Here is a 21,551-nt window from a genome sequence, read left to right as displayed (position 1 = left end):
TTATTTATTTATTTATTTATTTATTTATTTATTTGAACATGATACATTGAAGTACAAAAATATGCAGTGGTTAAGTGTAACATGCCAAAGCCCCTCAAATAGTTACAAAGATTATCATACATAGCAGCATATGTATAGAGAACCTAGGATAACCTAAAAAAGTCAGACAAAGTGACTTACATAAGAAATAATGGAAATCCAGTTAATCCATTCCAGACACCCAAAAGTATTAAACAAAATCATTTTTTTACATGAAATATACATTTCCCTACACAGAAAACAATGAGTCATGCAGAACAAACAATACTAAAATGACACTTAAACTGTCCAAACGTAGATCTACGTTTTTTCAACATTTGAAAGTACAGGTCTCCCTCAACATTCACGTTTTCAACTTTTGCGGGCTTCACATTCGCGAATTCCCAACTGCCAAATTCCCAGCCACTAAATCATATTTAAGTTTCCTGCCACCTACGAGTCCCTACTACCCTCCCTCTGACCCCCGCAACTGGCAGCCAGCCCTCCCACCAGTGCGGTGAGTGTTTTGTTTGTTCCTTATTCACTATTAAACCACAGTATAAATAATGTAAACCCATTCATGACTGCATATTGGAATGGCTATTCAGACAGGTATTGGACGGTGACATCATGTGTTTACTCTTGAGAACAGCAAAGAATCAAACATTTCTGCTACTGCTAATAATAACAATAGTAATAATAATAATAATAAATACGATAGAATTGAAGAAGGAAATTGTACAAAAATACGAGGGAGCGGTTGACACATCGTCAGTGTGGCTTTGTTTATGCTGGAGTGAGCATTAGTTTCGGTGCTCTTCCAAATAATTCATTGTGTTTGGTGCTTGTAGATTGATCGCGACTGGAGTGGTAGAGGCAGTGGTTGAGGAAGCGGTTGAGGCAGTGGGTGAGGCAGTGGGTGAGGCAGCGGTTGAGGCAGTGGGTGAGGCAGTGGGTGAGGCAGTGGTTGAGACAGTGCATGAGGCAGTGGTTGAGGCAGTGGGTGAGGCAGTGGGTGAAGCAGCAGTTGAGGCAGTGGATGAAGCAGCATTTGAGGCAGTGGGTGAGGCAGTGGGTGACTCAGTGGGTGAGGCAGCAGTTGAGGCAGTGGGTGAGGCAGTGGTTGAGGCAGTGGTATTTAATAATGTACATGTTATTAATAATAATAATAATAATAATAATAATAATAATAATAATAATAATAATAATAATACATGTTATTAATAATATGTATTATTATTATTCTTAACATGTTATTAAATACCACTGCCTCAACTGCTGCCTCTACCAGTGCCTCAACCGCTGCCTCAACCACTGCCTCACCTACTACCTCACCCACTGCCTCAACCGCTTCCTCAACCACTGCCTCTACCACTCCAGTCGCACTCAGTCTACAAGCACCAAACACAATGAATTATTGTGAAATGTTTGGAAGAGCACCGAAACTAATGCTCACTCCAGCATAAACAAAGCCACACTGACAATGTGTCAACCACTCCCTCGTATTTTTGTACAATTTCCTTCTTCAATTCTATCGTGTTTATTATTATTATTATTATTATTATTATTACTATTGTTATTATTTAGCAGTAGCAGAAATGTTTGATTCTTTGCTGTGTTCAAGAGTAAACACATGATGTCACCATCCAATACCTGTCCGAATAGTCATTCCAATATGCAGTCATGAATGGGTTTACATTATTTATACGTACTGTGGTTTAATAGCAAATAATGAACAAACAAAACACTCACCACACTGGTGGGAGGGCTGGCTGCCAGTTGCGGGGGTCAGAGGGAGGGTAGTAGGGACTCACAGTGGTTGAAGAAGTGGAGGCAGTGGTATTTAATAACATACATGTTATTAAACCATAACATGTATGTATTTAGTACAATTTACGACATTTTCATGTATTTTATGATTGTTCATGGTTCAACAAGTTAAGGAAGCAGTATTGTATTATATTTCCCTACAATATATTGGGGCACCAAACATTCACGATTTTTCAACATTCGCGAGGCTCTTGATCCCCTAACCCTCGCAAATGTTGAGGGAGACCTGTATGTAAAAAAGGTAGATCTGCTTTTCTTTTTTTACATTTGAAAACGTGTAAAAAACTTTGATATATGTTTTTTTTTTTTTGTTTATATATATATATATATATATATATATATATATATATATATATATATATATATATATATATATATATATATATATATATTTGAAAATATGTAAAAAAAATAGATCTACTTTTGGAGCACTATGCATGTGAACATAGATCTGCTTGGACAGTTTAAGGGTTAATGAGTGATGAGACAGGAGGAGGGGAGAGGATGGAGGTGTACTATTGTTTGGAAGGGGAATCCCCTTCCATAAAGACTTCAGGTACCAAGTCCTTTTCCAGGGTTACTTCCCATCTTCATTTTTTAGTGCCAGACCAGCTTGAGAGTCACTGCACACCTGTGGCATTAAATATCTGTCCAGAGAGCTCTGTTTCTGGCATCTCTTTAAAATTTCCCTAAAATGGGACACAACATTGTCATTGTAGATGTTGCCAGCACGGCTTGCGACAGCTGTGTCAGGGTGATGTTCATCCATAAATGTTTGCACATGAGAAAGCAGGAACACTGCAGCTAGTATGTGGGGAAGTACCCTGGCTGGTATGCGAGAAAGTACCCTGGCTGGTGTGTGGGGAAGTACCCTGGCTGATATGTGGGGAAGTACACTGGGTGGTGTGTGAGGAAGTACCCTGGCTGGTATGTGGGGAAGTACCCTGGCTGGTGTGTGGGGAAGTACCCTGGCTGGTATGTTGGGAAGTACCCTGGCAGGTATGTGGGAAAGTACCCTGGCTGGTGTGTGGGGAAGTACCCTGGCTGGAATGTGGGGAAGTACCCTGGATGGTATGTGGGGAAATACAGTGGCTGATATTTGGGGAAGTACCCTGGCTGGTGTGTGGGGAAGTACTCTGGCTGATATTTGGGGACGTACCCTGGCTGGTGTGTGGGGAAGTACTCTGGCTGTTATGTGGGGAAGTACCCTGGCTGGTGTGTAGGGAAGTACCCTGGCTGGTGTGTGGGGAAGTACCCTGGCTGGTATGTGGGGAAGTACCCTGGCTGGTATGTGGGAAAGTACCCTGGCTGGTGTGTGGGGAAGTACCCTGGCTGGTATGTGAGGAAGTACACTGACTGGTGTTTGGGGAAGTACCCTGGCTGGTATGTGAGGAAGTACACTGGCTGGTGTGTGGGGAAGCGCATTGGCTGGTATATGATGAAGTATACTGGCTTTTGTGTGGGGAAGTACCCTGGTTGGTATGTGGGGAATAAGTAAGTAAGTAAGTAAGTTTATTCAGGTATACACAAATACAGTTACATAGAATTATCATACATAGTAGCATGTGTGTAGAAAACCTGGGATAACCCAAAAAAGTCAGACAGAGTGACTTATTTCCATTGGTGTCCTTTTACATTATTATTATAATATAAAGGTTATAATATTTTCTTGTTATTCTATAATGAAGATAACATCTTATTATCATACTAAAAACACTATCTACTACACGAGGTTCATTAAGACTATCTACAATACGAGGGTCATTACTAGGAATAAGGTAAAATTTACACATATGTTAGCTAAAAAATAGAAAATCATTCCCCTCCCTTTCTGTTTACCTGGAGTTTACCTGGAGAGAGTTTCGGGGGTCAACGCCCCCGCGGCCCGGTCTGTGACCAGGCCTCCTGGTGGATCAGCACCTGATCAACCAGGCTGTTGCTGCTGGCTGCACGCAAACCAACGTACGAGCCACAGCCCGGCTGATCAGGAACTGACTTTAGGTGCTTGTCCAGTGCCAGCTTGAAGACTGCCAGGGGTCTGTTGGTAATCCCCCTTATGTGTGCTGGGAGGCAGTTGAACAGTCTCGGGCCCCTGACACTTATTGTATGGTCTCTTAACGTGCTAGTGACACCCCTGCTTTTCATTGGGGGGATGGTGCATCGTCTGCCAAGTCTTTTGCTTTCGTAATGAGTGATTTTCGTGTGCAAGTTCGGTACTAGTCCCTCTAGGATTTTCCAGGTGTATATAATCATGTATCTCTCCCTCCTGCGTTCCAGGGAATACAGGTTTAGAAACCTCAAGCGCTCCCAGTAATTGAGGTGTTTTATCTCCGTTATGCGCGCCGTGAAAGTTCTCTGTACATTTTCTAGGTCGGCAATTTCACCTGCCTTGAAAGGTGCTGTTAGAGTGCAGCAATATTCCAGCCTAGATAGAACAAGTGACCTGAAGAGTGTCATCATGGGCTTGGCCTCCCTAGTTTTGAAGGTTCTCATTATCCATCCTGTCATTTTTCTAGCAGATGCGATTGATACAATGTTATGGTCCTTGAAGGTGAGATCCTCCGACATAATCACTCCCAGGTCTTTGACGTTGGTGTTTCGCTCTATTTCGTGGCCAGAATTTGTTTTGTACTCTGATGAAGATTTAATTTCCTCATGTTTACCATATCTGAGTAATTGAAATTTCTCATCGTTGAACTTCATATTGTTTTCTGCAGCCCACTGAAAGATTTGGTTGATGTCCGCCTGGAGCCTTGCAGTGTCTGCAATGGAAGACACTGTCATGCAGATTCGGGTGTCATCTGCAAAGGAAGACACGGTGCTGTGGCTGACATCCTTGTCTATGTCGGATATGAGGATGAGGAACAAGATGGGAGCTAGTACTGTGCCTTGTGGAACAGAGCTTTTCACTGTAGCTGCCTCGGACTTTACTCTGTTGACGACTACTCTCTGTGTTCTGTTAGTGAGGAAATTATAGATCCATCGCCCGACTTTTCCTGTTATTCCTTTAGCGCGCATTTTGTGCGCTATTACGCCATGGTCACACTTGTCGAAGGCTTTTGCAAAGTCTGTATATATTACATCTGCATTCTTTTTGTCTTCTAGTGCATTTAGGACCTTGTCGTAGTGATCCAGTAGCTGAGACAGACAGGAGCTACATTCATCAGACACCTTTTGGCACTCTTCTTGAACTGGTTCATGCTATGACTGGCTTTGACCTGTGCGGGCAGTCTGTTCCATTCCTTTATTGCTGTACAATAAGAGGTGTGATGAATGGTTTGAAAAACCGACAAGTTGAAGATTGAGACACTTATGCAGCATATGGGAATCTTTATTCAGGAAACGTTTCGCCACACAGTGGCTTCATCAGTCCAATACAAAGAGGAAGGCGTAAGGAGAGGAGGAGTATGAGGTAATCAGTCCCTCGCCTTCCTCTTTGTATTGGACTGATGAAGCCACTGTGTGGCGAAACGTTTCCTGAATAAAGATTCCCATATGCTGCATAAGTGTCTCAATCTTCAACTTGTCGGTTTTTCAAACCATTCATCACAACTGTCAGACACTGCAGCATCATGGGATCTTGTTACAAAGAATTCTTCAACAATTGTTCAACCTTTGGACGAAGACCTACTTCGACTAGTAGATGGTACCACTATGACCCCGCCTCCACCTGCTTCACCTCACCTCACTACAGTATATAAGCCACGTCTATGGCCCTATGCTGTACATTCTACAAGATTGATGGACTGAACACATCGACTCCAGGCCGAGGGACTGATTACCTCATACTCCTCCTCTCCTTACGCCTTCCTCTTTGTATTGGACTGATGAAGCCACTGTGTGGCGAAACGTTTCCTGAATAAAGATTCCCATATGCTGCATAAGTGTCTCAATCTTCAACAATAAGAGGTGTTTGAAGCCTGGCCACTGACTGTGGGTACTACAAAGTTGTGCTCTCTCCCCCTAGTACTATGATTGCTTTGGTTCCCAACCTTGACAAAATTGACAGCAAGATATTCCAGACACTGTTTGTGAGCAGTTTTATAAACATGATTTAGCTTCAGTTGTTTTACTCTGTCTTCAACATTCAGCATATCCAACTGCTGTAATTCATTCTGGCCTACATGCTCTCTTGGTCCCAGCCCCAGGATGAATCTTATGATTTTGTTCTGGGTGATTTGCAGTCTATCTTTCAGTTTTTTTGTCAAGGCAGAGTACCATGAAGAGCAAGCGTAATCCATATGGCATTGTATATGGGCTAGACATAGGGTCCTGTGAGCCTCAGTAGGTAGACACTGTGCTTGTCTATACAGGAACTTCAGTCTGGCATTTGCTTTCTTTACTACACTGTTCCCTATCAATTCTCCTGACATGCATGGGCCAAAGGGGATTCCCAGATATTTTACTGATGAAACCAAAGTGATGGGCTCCCCATTACACTGGACATTAAAATTATTTACCCTTCTCAGTTTGTTTCGTGCCAAAGAGAATGGCTTCAGTTTTCCCAAGGTGTAATGATAGTTTGTTGTCTATTAACCATTTGCTGCAGGACTCCAGTTCCAGTGTTAAAACATTAGCTATATCTTGTGGGTCTTTACCTGACACTAACAGAGCACTATCATCTGCATACAGTAGGAGTTTGCACTTGACACTGGTAGGCACGTCATTGACATAACATAAAAATAATAAGGGACCCAGAATACTACCTTGGGGAACTCCACATGCTATCAGCAGGGGTTCTGATTCCATTTTGTTGATTTTGACAATTTGTCTCCTGTTGCTAAGGTAGAACTTAAACCAGTCTACAGAACCTATACCGATAGCTTGAAGTTTCTTACATGATATATTGTGGTTGACAGTATCGAAGGTCTTTTGCAGGTCTAAGGTTACCATACTTATGAGGTTCCCCTTTGACATTTCAGTTCTCAGGTAATCCATCAGATTAATTAGGGAGGTGTCGGTTGAGTAAGATCTTCTAAAGCCCGATTGATAGCTATGGAGAATGTTGTTGTCATTAAGGTACTTAACTACTTGAGAGTACACCGCCCTCTAGAATTTTGGATATTATACTGAGTATACTAACAGGCCTATAGTTGCTCACATCAGACCTACTATTTTTCTTGAAGATAGGAGCAACTCGGGCCTCCTTGAACCATCCGGTACAGTATTAGTGGTGATTGATAGATTTATTATGTGAGCAATAGGGATTGACAATTCAGAAGCACCATCTTTTAGGAACTTAGACGGGATGTTATCCAGGCCAGTGCTCTCAGTTGGGTTTAACCTGCTTAGTTCTTTTTGAATAGTCATGAGATACACTTACTAGTTGACAACTGCTTAGGGTTACCCCTTTATTGGTATAGTATGTTTGAAGCTTATCAGAGTCTGTGTTAAAGGTATTTGATGCAGCTGGTAGTTTACTTACTAGTGTTGATGCAACAGATGTGTAGTAGGAATTAAAGCAATTTGCCACCTTAGATGTTTTGTGGCATACCTCATTATCGATAGTGAGTACTATGTTAGACCTATCTACTGGTTTATGGCTATACCCTAACTGTTTTAGTTGTTGCCAGAGATTTCTGGGGTTATGCTTATACTCTTCAATTTTTGAGCAATAGTGCTTTGCCTTTGCTCCTTTTATAAGTCTCTGCACTCTGTTCCTCACCCTTTGGAATTCATTTAGTGCTGCAGTATCCTGTCTATTTGCTTTAAATCTTTTTAGCAGCTGGTCTCTGAATTTCATATTATCTAATATCTCAGTAGTCATCCATGGTTCAGTTCTTCGTTTAATCCTAACTTCTTTAACTGGTACAATATTATCAAGGATTGTAATGAACATTGTTTTGAATTTTTCCCAGGCATCGTTTACGTCCGTGCAACTTGTTATCTCTGTCCAGTCACAATTGTGTAGCCTATTTACCAGTGTTTCTTTACTGTAGTTTCTAGTTCAAAGTTTATTCTCTATAAGGATTACAATGCTGAGTTTACAGAATTTGGTTATTGTGTGGTTTACATGTAGTAAAATAATAATTACAAAGTGTACCACTAGAACACCTAGCATGGCTAGGCATTTCGGGCAGACTTAAATTAAATCTTAAGTTTAAAATATTACAAAATTATTAGGTAAGTTGGTATTATGGCTAAGTGACTAAATACTAGTTTGTGAGTTTAGCAATGTGAATGCTTTTGTTTTGGCACTATACATAGTTTCAGTATTGGAGTATCACAGGCCAACTTATGACTAGTTAAGATTCATTATTTTGAGATTGAGATTGATATTTCTGTTTATGGTCAAATGGGTGAGTGAGTGTAAGTGTTAACCACCAGGTGGTATTCATGTAATTAGTTGACAGGGTGTATCAGGGAGATAAGATGTTTTCTGATGGTAGTTTTGAAGGTGATGAATGTGTCTGCAGTTTTAGAATTTTCAGGTAGGGTGTTCCAGATTTTAGGGCCTTTGACATACATTGAATTTTTGTAAAGGTTCAGTCGGACACGGGGAATGTCATGGAGATGTTTGTGTCTGGTGTTGTGCCTGTGGGTTCTGTCACAACTATCAAGAAAGCATTTTAGGTCAAGGTTAATATTGGAATTTAAGGTCCTGTAGATGTAGATTGCACAGTAGTAAGTGTGGATGTACTGAACAGGGAGTAAGTTTGACCTCATTTTTATTGTCCTGTGTAGGCCTATCCTATCCCTAGTGATTTTCCTGGTGCATTAAATGATGAAATGATCACTAAGGCCTGTGGTAATGACGCCTGACTGACTAATGTTCTCAGAGCGGTTACAGAGTATGTGGTCAATTAGGGTGTCTGAGAACTGTGTGATCTGGGTTGGTGTATTAATTAGTTGAGTATAACTATTTAAACCTAGAATTTGCTTATACCTTTTGCATAGCCCGTTATTTTGCTGCTGAAAACAGATATTGAAGTATTATTGTCTCGCAATTGTTTTCAAGTCTGGACAAGACTCTGGAAAAGTCTTCTAAGAACTGGTCCTGGGTGGGAGGGCGGTAACTAGTTCCTACTAAGATGGGTTTGGTCTTGGGAAGCAGCACTTCAAACCATAGAATCTCCAGTTTATTGTTATTTAAATCAGGTCTTGGGTTGTAAGCTAAGTCATTTCTAATGTAGGCACATACTCCACCACCCTTTCTGTTCCTATCTAAGCGTTTTATATTGTAACCTTCTATTTTGACCTCGTCGTCAGTCACCGTATCATCCAACCAGGATTCAGAGATGGTTATAACTGCTGCTCTAATTTTGTTAGCTAGCTGGTGTGTGGGGAAGTACCCTGGCTGGTATGTGGGGAAGTACCCTGGCTGGTATGTGGGGAAGTACCCTGACTGGTATGTGGGAAAGTACCCTGGGTGGTGTGTGGGGAAGTACCCTGGCTGGTATGTATTGAAGTACCCTGGCTGGTATGTGGGGAAGTACCCTGGCTGGTATGTGGGGAAGTAATCTGGCTGGTGTGTGGGGAAGTACCCTGGCTGGTATGTGGGGAGGTACCCTGGCTGGTATGTGGGGAAGTACCCTGGCTGGTATGTGGGGAAGTACCCTGGCTGGTGTGTGGGAAAGTACCCTGGCTGGTGTGTTTGGAAGTGCCCTGGATGGTATGTGAGGAAGTACACTGACTGGTGTGTGGGGAAGTACCCTGGCTGGTATGTGGGGAAGTACCCTGGCTGGTATGTGGGAAAGTATCCTGGCTGGTGTGTGGGGAAGTACCCTGGCTGGCATGTGTGGAAGTACACTGGCTGGTGTGTGGGGAAGTACCCTGGCTAGTGTGTGGGGAAGTACCCTGGCTAGTGTGTGGGGAAGTACCCTGGCTGGTATGTGGGGAAGTACCCTGGCTGGTATGTGGGAAAGTATCCTGGCTGGTATGTGGGGAAGAACCCTGGCTTGTGTACCATCATCACTACCACCCTCTACCACCACCACTTTCGTATATTTCTACCAACTTTTTCTTGAATTCTTTAGTATTTCTCACCCTCTTTACCAAAGGGCTGGCACTAGAAGCTTTCTTTGGGCCCATAGAGGCTTATTTAGCAGTTACAAGCACTAAAAACAATGGAATAATACAAAATGTATCGCATGTATGCGTGGAATCATCCTCACTGGCTTGTAAACAATGGCACACTGGCTGTACATGGAGTGGCCGGGCCGCTCAGGCTAAGCAGACACATTTGGGACGAATGACTTTAACTGATTTCCTTGTCGTTAACTGAGCCAGTATTTTGATGGAAAAAGTGTCATTATCTGTTTTTTACATTATCCAATGATGCCGTTAGCTGAGGGTCCACTGTATGTCCAGTACCTGGCTTGGGCTTGCCATGTATGATTTTTGATAAATATTGTTTTTTCTCAGTTGTTTGTTGGGCTATCTTATTGAAACTTGGGCAATGTATGATGGAAAGATGCTTCTTAACGTACACCAAAAATAAAAAAAATTTGGATGATAAATAAGGAGTTCAGTTCTCAGGCATTAGCCGCCTCTTAGTGGTATATTTTCATGTGGCTTTTATGGTTGTATTCTCATTTTTTTTATCTCATTTGATAGAATGGAAGCTATATTACAGAAATAGATATGATTTTGATTGGTTTTATGACAAAAAGTACCTAGAAATTGAGCTCAAAGTAGCAGAAATGTTCGAATTTTGCCAGTGTTCAATGAACTTTCTTGTGTAAGTCAAGTTGGTTAATTTTATTAAATGAATTTTAGCCTAACCACTCTGCAATCTGGCAAACTCAATAATTCGGTACACTACAGGTCCCAATGATGCCGGATTTGTGATGGAGGACCTGTGCAGTGGACCCCTCCCATTTCTTTGGGCTCTGTTTTCTCTCATTTCTGTTATTGCCAATTTTTTCCTTAAAACTGACTCCATTATCATTGCTTATTTCTGTTCTCATCGGTGGTACGGTACGTTTCTGTTGCTTTCCGCCATTCTCGTCAGTGTTACAGTACATTTCTAAGTGTGCTGCGCACGCAACCTCCCACACACATTCTGAGAAGGCAGTGTTGCTTTGTTTATGGGTGAGTGAACATTATCCTGCGATGCCATAGGAAACATTTCTTAATAATTCATTTTTTTGCACTTGTTTACTCTGTGTGACTACTAAATAAGCCACCATGGGCCCAGAGAAAGCTGCTAGTGCCAGCCCGTTGATAAAGGTAAGAAACACGATAGAATTCAAGAAAAAACTCATAGCAAAGTACCAAAGTGGAGGAGGAAGAAAGAGGGGAGAATGTGTCTTCTTCAGTGATTCTACAATATGTACGGCTTGGAGTGTCGGAAAAAATACGTTTTCTCTAGCCCAACACCAATTACACTGTACATACTGGGGAATAACTGTAGAAGAATATTCCTTTCGTATGCCTTCACTCTATCTATAGCTATTCACGACCCTTGTGGGTTTAGCACTTCTTTATTATGATTATAATAATAATAATATCATTCACTCTAAAAATGGTGTGCTGCATGAGAATGGGAGTGTTGCTGTTTATTTATTCATCTATACTAACCTGTATAACTTGTACACAATGTAAGAGTGCTGTATTTGTATTGTGAGGTAATACAGTGGAACCTCGGCTTACGAATGTCCCACCATATGAGTTTTTCAGGGTACGAGCAGTCACTTGGTCAATTTTTTGTTTCTGGATACGAGCAAAAATTCAGGATGCGAGCTTCCCCCTCAAACAACTTTTTTTTAGACCTCCAGATCTTACAAAAATAAAAGTGAATATATAATTATAGTTCATTGTTGTGATTTACTGTGTTGTTTTTACTGCTTAAGACTATAATTGCAACAGAAATACAGTGGATCCTCAGGTAACGATTTTAATCCATTCCAGAGAGCTGGTCCTTAACCGATTTTATCATTAGCCGAAATAATTTTCCCCATGAGAAATAATGGAAATCCAATTAATCCGTTCCTGCTGTCAGGAGGCTTGACAGAATAGTACATCAGTATGACACTATTATCAACTCTACAGCTTATTTATAAGAACATAAGAAAGAAGGAGTAGGTAGTAGGTTGGTAGACAGCAACCACCCAGGGGGGTACTAACGTCCTGCTAAGTGAGTGTGAAACGAAAGCCTGTAATTGTTTTAAATGATGGTAGGATTGCTGGTGTCTTTTGTCTGTCTCATAAATGTGCAAGATTACAGGTACGTCTTGCTACTTCTACTTACACTTAGGTCACACTACACATACATGTACAAGCATATATATATACACCCCTCTGGGTTTTCTGCTATTTTCTTTCTAGTTCTTGTTCTTGTTTATTTCCTCTTATCTCCATGGGGAAGTGGAACAGAATTCTTCCTCCATAAGCCATGCGTGTTGTAAGAGGCAACTAAAATGCCGGGGGCAAGGGGCTAGTAACCCCTTCTCCTGTATATATTACTAAATGCAAAAGGAGAAACTTTTGTTTTTCCTTTTGGGCCACCCTGCCTCGGTGGGATACGGCCGGTGTGTTGAAAGAAGAAAAGAAAGAAGGAACACTGCAATGGGCCCACTGACCCATGCAAAGCAGGTCCATGCCACCCCCCTCCCCCGGCCTAGAACAGTGACCACCTAGTCAGGTCACTTCCACTTAAGGAAGGAGCACAGCACCAGACCTGGTAGCCCAAGCTAGTCAGGTCCAACTCACATCCACCCACACCCACTCATGTATTTATTCAACCTATTTTTAAAACTACAAAACATCTTAGTGTCTATGACGGTACTCGGGAGTTTGTTCCACTCATCCACAACTCTATTACCAAACCAGTGCTATCCTATATCCTTCCTTAACCTGAACTTTTCCAACTTGAAGCCATTGCTGCGAGTCCTGTCTTGGCTGGATATTTTCAGCACGCTATTTACATCCCCTTTATTTATTCCTGTTTTCCATTCATACACCTCAATCGTATCTTCCCTAATTCTACGCCTTTCTAGAGAGTGCAGATTCAGGGCCCTCAGTCTATCCTCATAAGATAGACTGAGGGCCCTGATACATGGGATCAACTTTCTCATCCTCCTCTGTACATTTTCCAGAGCATTTATATGCATTGTGTAATATGGTGACCAGAACTGTGCAGCATAATCTAAATGAGGCCTAATCAAGGATATATAGAGTTGAAGAACATCCTGAAGACTTCTATTATTTATACTTCTTGATATAAAGCCAAGGATTCTGTTAACTTTATTGCAAACACTTATGCACTGTTGTCTTGGTTTCAGATTACTGCTAACCAGAACTCCTAAATCCTTTTTGCAATCAGTAGTATTAAGATCTACACTATTCAGTTTATAAGTGGCATGGTTATTGTCGTGTCCAACATTTATCTCTTTGTATTTGTCTATATTAAACTGCATCTGCCACTTCTCCAACCACTGCATCAATCTATTCAAATCATCCTTAACCCTTTGGGGGTTTCGGCTGTACTGGTACGGCTTACGCCCCAGGGTTTTTGACATTCTACAATGCCTAAATTCTAGTGCCCTCAAATTAGCGAGAGAAAGCTGGTAGGCCTACATATGAAAGAATGGGTCTATGTGGTCAGTGTGCACAGTATAAAAAAAAAAACTTGCAGCACACAGTGCATAATGAGAAAAAAGAACTTTGACCGTGTTTTTGGATTAAAACAGCGACTTTGCACTGTATTTTCGTATGGTATGCTGTATAGTCCTTGTGGCTTAGCGCTTCTTTTTGATTATAATAATAATAATAATTTCGTATGGTATTTATTGTTATATTCTAGTTTTCTTGGTCTCATTTTATAGAATGGAAGACATGTTACAGAAATTGAGATGATTTTGACTGGTTTTACAATGAAAAGTACTTTGAAATTGAGCTCAAAGTAGCAGAAATGTTCGATTTTTACCAAAGTTCAAAAGTAAATAAATCATGCCAAGCGTCCTCTTCAAGGGGGGCTCCTTGGCGTGGTGAAGAGGCTCTTGGTCTGAGGAATTAGACCTGTCGGTCTACTTCCTCGGATCGAACCTAATTACCCCCCAGTCCCCCATTCCCTATCCCATCCTCCCCATCCTCCCCTTTTTCCTTTCCTCCTCCTCCTCCCCACCCCTCCCTTTTGCCCTTCCTTTTTGGCCTTTTTTTTTTTTTTTTTTTTTCTTTTCCACAGGCACGCTAGTTCCTAGGTAGGGGAAAGGGTACCGGGGTCCATCCCATTTCGTTGAGGTTCTTGGCGGTGGCGTAGTTTGCTGTGGAATATGGATTGCCTGGGGATGTCCTGATCCCTCTCCGGTATCCTGGAGGGTGGCTTTGGGTGTCTCTCGGGCGACGGGTGTATCTCTGGAAGCCACCTTTCGGATTCCGGGGTGGTGGCCGAAGGAGGTATGCTTTGTGGCGGATTTCCGGCCGCCCTCTCTTTTGTCCACCGAGGTAGCTCGGCAGATGTGAGGTTGCTATCCCGGATTGCCGGTTTACTGGCATGATGGGTAGGGTATGGCACGGGTTTCATGCTGCATCTGTGCTACTTGCGGTGCTGAGATCCTCTTGGGCACGGAGGGAGATTTCTGGCCCTTTCATTCCTCCTAGGAACTATCCCTCCCCGGTCCCCCCTTTTTTTTTATTCTTTTTTTTTATTTTTATTTTCTTTTATTTTCTTTTCTTTCTTTTTTTCTTAAAAACAAAAAGAAAGAAGTAACCTAACCATGGCAGCCCTAGTCCATGAACCTGCTACCCCCGGGCCCCTTCTTGATACCGCACCCCGTTCTGACCCCGCCTCATCTTTGGACCACTCTTCGGACACTCCTCATGCCTCTGTACCTCTTGCCGGTGCTGTTTCCTCACCCGCTTCAGGTGCTGAGGCCTCGACTGACTCCTTCGATTTATCTGACCTTCGCTCTCCTCTGACTCTCTTCCGGCCTCTCCCTCTACGGTGCGGCAATTTTCGAATCGCCGGCCCGTTCCACGTCGGACCAACTCTGGTCCCACACCTAAACGCCAACGACAATTACCTGCTGATGATACTTCTCCACCTAATCGTTCTTCTCAGAAAAGATCGACACGTCCTTCACTACCTTTCCACGCTCAGTTTCAGACTGCACAATGGACTAAATTCTTCACTTTATGACCGACTTCCTCTACTGCCTATCTTTCTGACCACAGTATTGGCAAGGCACTCCTATGCCATGTTGGTAAAGATATTTCTTTTCATGCTCTTAAGAGCGGTACGCGCATCGTCACCATACAGAATGCTACCCAGGCTCATGAGCTTTCTCGTCTTTCCCATATCGATACTGTTCCTGTAACTATTGAAAAGCATCATTCCCTCAATTCTTGTAGTGGTACCGTCATTCTGCCCCATACCATAGTTCAACAAAATTTCCAGACATGTGGCACTGACATTCTTGAACAGCTGGAACTCCAAGATCTCCCAATCCTCAAGGTAGACACTTACGTTCTTCCTGCCCACGGGCGGAGACGATACCCTAGCAATGTGGCTCGTTTAACTTTTGACAGCCGTGAACTCCCATCCTCAGTTTATGTAGCAGGACATCGGTTACAAGTTTGAAAGGTGATCCCTACACCGCAACAGTGTAGAAATTGCTGGCGATTTGGCCATCCAGCGAAATATTGCAGATCTATCGCCGAATGCCCAGTCTGTGGTGCCGATGACCATTCTAATACGTCTTGCAATCGACCTCCCTCTTGCTTTAATTGTCATGAGGCTCACCCTTCGTACTCTCGCCGTTGTCAAGTCTACTTAAACGAGCGGGAAATCCGTTACCTCAAAGAGGCAGAAGGTCTCCCTTATGCCATGGCAGTTTCTCATCTCCGCCTCCAAGGGAGACTACCTCGTGTTTCTTATTCCCGTGTTTCAAAACGTCCCCCCACTTCTGGTATCCCATCTTCTGCACCCACCTCTGTGGTTACCTCTCCCATAGTCACTCCTGTAGCTAATTCTTTTGCTGTCTCGGCTCAGACGTCCCTACTTCAACGTCTCAGTCTGATCTCGCTTCTTCGTGTTCTCTCTCACAAGCCTCAGTAGCGACTAGATCTCGTATGACACCTCCTCCCAATCGTCCCTCTACTTCTCAAAAGCAAAAAAAAAAGGTCCGTTAACACCTCCTACCCATCTTCCACCTCCTCATTTTCCCTTCCCTGTCTCTGTACCTGGTTCTCCCCCTCTCACTGGCTCTGTTACAAGTGTAGAGGTTCACCCTCCTCCTCGTACTGTACCTTCCTCCCCTGTTCCCTCCCAAGTTTCTTCCTTTTCTGCCACCTCCCAGGTTTCTGCCTCTTCTGTCCCCTTCCACGTTTCTCCAGTTCCCTCCACCCTTTCGCCCCCCCCTACCTTGGTACAGTCCATTACAGTTCCAATCTTTACTCATCCTCCCCTTACCATTTCCAATATTTCTCCCATACGACGTCTCTGAATTCTGAAACACTTGAAGCAATCTCTGAATATATTGCAGAGACCAAACCATCAATGGACACTGATCCACCCTCCACTCCTTCTCTCTCCTCTACTCCATCTGCGCAACTCCTTTCTTCACAGCGCACCGTTCCTTTGCTGCTTGAACGTTTTCCACTGCCTCCGCATGTGGACTTTTCTAACCCCTCTAGTCCGTAGGAACCCTTACCTGCGGATTTCAGGTATCTTTATCATTGCCAATCATGGCCTATTTACAGTGGAATATACGCGGCCTCAGGGGTAATCGGGGTGAGCTTCAGATGTTACTCTCCCAATTTTCCCCTGTTGGTGTTTGCTTACAGGAACCAAAATTACACTCTGCTGTTATCTCTCCCATCTCAGGCTATAATTTATTGTATTCTTCAGATCCTTTTCCTGATGGGACCTTTAATGAAAGTGCCCTTCTTCTACGCACTGATATTCCGTACCATCAGCTATTTGTTCATACTTCGCTGCATTACACAGCAGCCCGTATCCACTTGCATAGGTGGTATACGCTCTGTTCTTTATATCTCTCTCCTTCTCGGGCATTATCTATTCCTGATATTGCCTTTCTTGTTTCGTCATTACCACCACCGATTCTGTTACTTGGTGATTTTAATGCCCACCATTTCCTCTGGGGGGGGGTCTCACTGTGATTCCCGTGGCATTCAGTTAGAGGCTTTTCTTGCCACCCACCCCCTCCATGTTTTAAATACAGGTACTCACACCCATTTTGATCCTCGGACTCGCACTCTCTCTTGCATCGATCTCCCAGTCTGCTCTTCCTCCGCCGCATTAGACTTCACTTGGTCTGTTCTTCCGGACTTACATGACAGTGATCATTTCCCAATCATTCTTACTTCCCCTTCGCATCCCACGCTGGCAATTTGATCAGGCAAATTGGAACCTTTACTCACACCTAACTGTTTTTAGAGAGGTTCCTTCTTCGTCCTCCATCGATGAGCTTTTACACCTCTTCTCGTCCTCCGTTTTAACCACAGCTTCTCATTCTATACCCCAAACTTCGGGCAGGCATTCTCAGAAATGCGTGCCTTGGTGGACTCCTGCTTGTGCTCGTGCAGTACGTTTGAAACGCGCTGCATGGGGCAGGTACCGGTACAATAGAACCACAGAGAGACTTCTTGATTTTAAGCAGAAGCGTGCGATCGCTCGCCGTATCATCCGTGACACTAAACGCACTTGCTGGCGAGATTATGTCTCCACCATCACCTCTGCTTCCTCTATGAGTGCAGTCTGGAAAAAAGTACAAAAACTGAGTGGTAAATATTCTCCTGACCCGGCTCCTGTTCTGCGGGTTGCCGGTGTTGATATAGCAAACCCACTAGATGTTGCCAATGAAATTGGCAATCATCTGGTCCGCATTTCTCAGGGACTCCATCTATGCCCCTCATTTCTTTCCTCAAAGTCTGCCAGAGAGTTAGCACCCTTGGACTTTTCTTCTCTCAGGGAAGAACAGTATAATGTGCCTTTTACACTTCAAGAACTGGAGGCAACACTCTCAGCTTGCCGATCATCAGCAGCTGGGCCCAATCACATTCATATTCGTATGCTACAACATTTACATCAGTCAGCCCTTGCAGTCCTATTACGCCTTCACAATCTTATTTGGTCACAAGGAGTTCTTCCACAGCTGTGGAAATCCGCCATTGTTCTCCCTTTCCGCAAACCAGGCACTATGGGACATAAAACCTCCCACTATCATCCCATTGCTCTTACCAGTGCAGTTTGCAAAGTGATGGAACGCCTAGTAAATAGACGTTTAGTGTGGTATTTAGAGACGCACAACAGTCTCTCCACTCGTCAATATGGCTTTCGTAAGGGACGTTCTACCATAGACCCCTTACTACGCTTGGATACGTATGTTCGTAATGCCTTTGCGAATAACCACTCAGTTATTGCCATATTTTTTGACCTTGAGAAGGCATATGACACTACTTGGAGGTATAATATTTTAGCCCAAGCCCACTCCTTAGGCCTTCGAGGCAATCTACCATCCTTCCTTAAGAACTTTTTAACTGACAGGCATTTCCGTGTTCGGGTTAATAATGTGCTCTCCCCGGACTTTATCCAAGCTGAAGGTGTCCCCCAGGGATGTGTTCTGAGCACAACACTTTTTCTCCTTGCTATTAATGATTTGGCCTCTTGTCTTCCATCAAATATTTGGTCATCACTCTATGTTGATGACTTCGCTATTGCCTGTGCAGGCGCTGACTGTCACCTTATTACAGTTTCTCTCCAACATGCAGTCGACCGTGTTTCCAATTGGGCCACCACACGTGGGTTTAAATTTTCCAGCACTAAAACCCACCAAATTACTTTCACTAGACGCTCTGTCATCTCCGATCATCCTTTGTACCTCTATGGCTCCCGTATCCCTGAACGTGATACAGTCAAGTTTCTGGGCCTCCTCTTTGATCGTAGGTTATCCTGGAAACCTCACATTACCTCTCTGAAGGCAACTTGTCACAGCCGGCTGAACCTTCTTAAAACCCTTGCTCATCTTTCATGGGGAGCTGATCGTCGAACCCTCCTTCGCCTACATTCCACCCTTATTTTATCGAAACTTCATTATGGTGACCAGATCTATTCAGCGGCATCTCCTGCTACTCTCTCTAGCCTTAACCCCATTCATCACCAAGGATTACGTTTATGCCTTGGTGCTTTTCGCTCTTCCCCTGTCGAGAGCCTCTATGCAGAAGCGAACGTTCCATCCTTATCCGATCGCCGTGATGCCCGTTGCCTTCGCTGCTATGTACGCTCTCATGATCTCCGCAATCCTTCCATTTATAGAATGGTCACTGATATTAGTAGACATTCTTTATTTGTTCGCCGCCCGTTTACTCCGTCCCTTCTCTCTTCGCCTTCATTCGCTCTTGTCTTCTCTTCAATTACCACCTTTCTATGTACATGTAGCATCTCACTTTTCCCTACCTCCCTGGGAAGTTCCAGCTGTTCGAGTCTGTTCTTTCTCTCTCCCTTGCTCGAAAGCCCAACTGTCTACGGTCGCTTCCCGCTCTCTTTTTCTTGACCACTTTCACTCTCATTCTCATGCCATTGCTGTGTACACAGATGGCTCTAAGTCTTCTGACGGCATAGGATTCGCAGCAATGTTTCCAGACAGCGTCGTACATGGGCATTTACTATCTTCGGCTAGTATTTTTACTGCTGAATTGTATGCCATCCTTACAGCACTTATCCGTATTGCATCTATGCCTGTGTCATCATTTGTGGTTGTCTCAGACTCCCTTAGTGCTTTACAGGCTATACAGAAATTTGATACACCTCACCCCTTAGTCCTCTGTATCCAACTTTGGCTACGTCGCATCTTTACCAAGCATAAAGATATTGTTTTTTGTTGGGTCCCTGGGTCAGAGACTGCTGCGCGGTTAGCAGTACATGACCTACCAGTTTCATGTAGAGGTATTCCATTTACGGACTATTTTGCTGCAATATCTTCCCAACTTCACACCCGTTGGCAACAACGTTGGTCTACTATGCTCGGCAACAAACTTCAATCTATTAAACCGAGTATAGGTTACTGGCCGTCTTCTTATCACCAGTGTCGAGGTTGGGAGACTACTCTCTCCCGTCTTCGCATCGACCATACTCGTCTTACTCATGGATATCTCATGGAGAGGCGCCCTGCTCCTCTCTGTGAGAATTGCTAAGTTCCATTATCAGTCAGCCACATTCTGTTGGACTGCCCACTTTATCAACGAGCACGCAGAATTTACGTCCGTCGTTGTCTTCGCTCTGCTGCTCTCTCTTTACCTTCCCTTCTCGCTGATGGACCCACCTTTCATCCAGACTCTCTCATTGACTTTTTGACAACAACTGACTGACTTCACAAATTCTGATACCTTCAGCCCTTTCTACTTCAATCTCTTGCTACCCTCTACCCCCGTACTATCCCCTGCCCCGCTGTTTTCTGTAACCTACTGATCATCCCTCCTCCCTTCTGCCATCCAGTACCCTCGCTTCCTTCCCTACCCTGCAGCGCTGTATAGCCCTTGTGGCTTAGCGCTTCTTTTTGATTATAATAATAATGCCAAGCGTCCAATACACGTCAACTGGTGAGTCTAATATTCTTTCACAGTTGCGCTGATATTATTTATACCATTTCTACACTAATGCAGTAGTCTGCATAACAGTAAATCTTCTATTTTTTGTAAGAATAAAAATTCAAAGTGGAAAGCCAAAGAAATATAAGAGGGGCCTGGGGATGTGACTAACGAACAGAGAACTTATTTTAGTGCCAGGAATGTCTTTCTTGTTTATTCTGGACCCTATTCGGAAATTGGCATTTTTTTGAAATTTGTGTGAAATTGGCAAAATTGGTAAATTCTGACCACTTTATTGGATAGTTGAAATCGGTAAATGGGTGGTTTCTTGTGCTCATTCGATAGAACAAATGGAGTTCTAGCGAAATAGTTATGATATTTGCCGACTAGTACACTGGAATTGGCTGAAAATAGGGCTCAAAGTCGGCAAAATCGCTGATGCGTAAACATCGTCGAGACCTTTAACTTCGCGAGAGCATACTTCTGTAAGTTTTCCATCAAATTTCATACTTTTGGTGTCATTATGATCAGGAAAAGATTCTCTATCTTTTCATAAGAATTTTTTTTTTTTTTTTTTAAATTTTGGCGACCATGAGAACAAGTCTCTGAGAGGGCCTGTGGACCCCCAAAAGGTTAAGTGCTCTAATGTCCTCATTAGAATGAATTGGACAGTCTATTTTGGTGTCATCAGCAAATTTCCTTATGTCGCTAATTATTCCCTCATCTGTATCGTTTATCTATATCTATCACAATTCATCTAATATAACATAATGAACAATATTAATAACGTAGAAACATGATATATACTCTAGAATGAATAAAATATGTCATAATGTATGAGAGGATAAGTGATGGAAGTGTTGTTGTTGGGTTTATAAGGGCCACTGAGAGAAGCTGTACAGGCTTCTGCCACCAACACTATCCACAAACAATATATGAACGTAATTTATAAATTAGAAATATTTACATTTTAATTTATAAATAAGAAATATTTGCACTTACCTCGGAGATGTTAGTTTAATTATGTATTTAGTTTGATGGAGTGTAGCAGGCATGCTGGAAGTGTAGCAGACATGCAGGGAGTGTAGCAGGCATGCTGGAAGTGTAGCAGGCATGCAGGGAGTGTAGCAGGCATGCAGGGAGTGTAGCAGGCATGCAGGGAGTGTAGCAGGCATGCTGGAAGTGTAGCAGGCATGCAGGGAGTGTAGCAGGCA

General features: G+C 43.1%; 1 protein-coding gene across 4 annotated transcripts in view; it reads left to right on the top strand.

Moving 5' to 3' along the window:
* LOC128706531 (E3 ubiquitin-protein ligase RNF170) overlaps window positions 1–21,551 on the top strand; it is a 113,010-nt gene that overhangs the window by 82,962 nt on the left and 8,497 nt on the right. The window lies entirely within an intron of this gene.

Source organism: Cherax quadricarinatus, chromosome 3 (genome assembly GCF_038502225.1).
Source record: "Cherax quadricarinatus isolate ZL_2023a chromosome 3, ASM3850222v1, whole genome shotgun sequence".
Classification (NCBI taxonomy): domain Eukaryota; kingdom Metazoa; phylum Arthropoda; class Malacostraca; order Decapoda; family Parastacidae; genus Cherax; species Cherax quadricarinatus.
This window is presented reverse-complemented; position numbering and strand designations above follow the sequence as displayed.